This window comes from Eulemur rufifrons, unplaced genomic scaffold (assembly GCF_041146395.1).
Source record: "Eulemur rufifrons isolate Redbay unplaced genomic scaffold, OSU_ERuf_1 scaffold_561, whole genome shotgun sequence".
Taxonomy (NCBI): Eukaryota; Metazoa; Chordata; class Mammalia; order Primates; family Lemuridae; genus Eulemur; species Eulemur rufifrons.
Window position 1 is genome coordinate 2,809 of NW_027183343.1, and position 2,192 is coordinate 5,000.

A 2,192-nucleotide genomic window follows, 5' to 3' on the forward strand; every position below is an offset into this window, starting at 1 on the left:
GGAGTTTGAGATTGCTGTGAGCTAGGCTGACGCCATGGCACTCTAGCCAGGGCAACAGAACGAGAGACTCTGTCAGAAAGAAAAGAAGAGCGAGAGCGAGAGAGCGAGAGAAAGAAAGAAAGGAAGGGAGAGAAAGGAAAGAGAAGGAAGGGGGGGGGAGAGAGAGAGAGAGAGAGAGAGAGAGAGAGAGAGAGAGAGAGAGAGAAAACTATTAAAAAATTCGGGACCAGATCCATCGGTCGGTACTCAGAAGCGTGACGATCGGGTGTTCCCGAGCACGTGTGAGATGTGTCTTCTCCCTGACGCCGCGTTTCCTCCACACACACATCACCCATCTGCCGTGGAAAAAAAGCAACAAAAAGAGAGAAAGAGATTAAGAAGGGAAAATGGAAACAGGGCAAAAGAGGAAGAAAGAAAGAAATTTCGAAAAAAAGAGACCAAAGTCACAGCGAGAAGGAAGAATACTGAGCCCAGAGCGACACCTAGTGACCACACCGTCACAAGCACCCTAGGGCCCCAATTCGCCAGAGACATCTGGTGGACCCCAGGGCAACATGTGGTCGACCCGGGGCCATGGCGTCTGCAGCCGATTCCCAGGCGGGCACACGAGCCCGGGGAAACTCATTCTCAGCGCGGGGAGGAGGGGAGGGGAAATAATAGCAAAGTCACACCAGATCCCTTTCTAGTTCATAAACGTGTTGATTGCGTGTTCACGCGCACGTGTGAGAAGGGCCTCCTGGTGTGTCGGCACGTCACCCGCGTGACGTGAAACCATGAATCCGGGGGGGGGGGGGGAGCGGAAAGGCGGGCAGGAAAAGGCAAAGAGAGAATAGATAAAATGAAAGGACCAAAAAGAAAGTCACACAGCAGGGTAGGGGAGTGAGAGCAAGTCGAGAGACTGCAGACAGAAACTCCGAGAGGAGAGGAATGCTCCGGAGCGCCCCCTCGCCCCGCGCGAGAAGAATACCGATCGCAGGGTGATCCCTAGGGGCAGCGAGGCCAGAGAGACCAAATCCGTCCCGAAGCCTCCCTGTCAGGATGACAACCACAGACCAGACATCTGGTCAACCACCCAAGGACCAGACATCTGGTCAACCAGCGAACCCATGCGGAGGCCGCATGCAGCAGCGACATCTGCACGACCACTCAGGGTGCTCCCTGCCGGGAGGGTGTGTCTCTATGTGTGTGTGTCCGGGGGGGGGGGAGATTGCGATGAAAGTCACGCCAGGTCCCGGGATAGTTCGTGAGCGTGATAATTGCGTGTGTGTGGAGAAAAAAGGGGGCGGGGCGATAGGGAGTAAAGAAAGGAGGAGCGGGCGAGCGGAGGGGTGGGGAAGGAGAGGGAGTCGAGAAGCCCGCAACCGCAGCGCCCCCTGGCGGTGATCCCCCCCCATAGCATCGATGGGGCCAGCCCCGCAGAGACTAAGTGCGACGGGACATCTGGTCAACCCCAAGGACCATGGGATCCCAGCACGAAACCGGCGGAGGTCGAGGAGGAGGAGGAGGAGGAGGAGGAGGAGGAGGAGGAGGAGGAGGAGGAGGAGGAGGAGGAGGAGGAGGAGGAGGAGGAGGAGGAGGAGGAGGAGGAGGAGGAGGGCTAGGCGGCGGCGGCGGCGGGCTAGGCGTCGGCGGGCTAGGCGGCGGCGGCGGAGGGCTAGGCGGCGGCGGAGGCGGGCTAGGCGGCGGCGGGCTAGGCGGCGGAGGCGGGCTAGGCGGCGGCGGGCTAGGCGGCGGAGGCGGGCTAGGCGGCGGCGGGCTAGGCGGCGGAGGCGGGCTAGGCGGCGGCGGGCGGGGGGTGGTGGTGGAGGGGGAAAGAAAAATAAAAAATCCCACCTTCGGACACGTATTGAGGTACGAGGGAGAGGTTGTCGAGGAGCCCGCAACCGCAGCGCCCTCTGGCGGCGACGCCCCTCCATAGCGTCGACGGGGCCGGCTTCGCAGAGACTAAGTGCGACGGGACATCTGGTCAACCCCATGGACCATGGGGTCCCGGCACGACACCGGCGGAGGCGGAGGCGTTAGCGAGCCAGTGGGCGGGAGAAAAAAGTAGTCCCGCCTTCGGACACCCAGTGAGGTACTAGGGAGAGGGAGTCGAGGAGCCCGCGACCGCAGCGCCCTCTGGCGGCGATCCCCGTTTATAGCGCCGGCGGGGCCGGCCGCGCAGAGACTAAGTGTCACGGGACATCTGGTCG

General features: G+C 61.5%; 1 pseudogene; it reads left to right on the forward strand.

Moving 5' to 3' along the window:
- The first annotated feature begins 674 nt into the window (after positions 1-674).
- LOC138380590 (small nucleolar RNA U13) lies at positions 675-766 on the forward strand (annotated as a pseudogene).
- Positions 767-2,192: the final 1,426 nt, after the last annotated feature.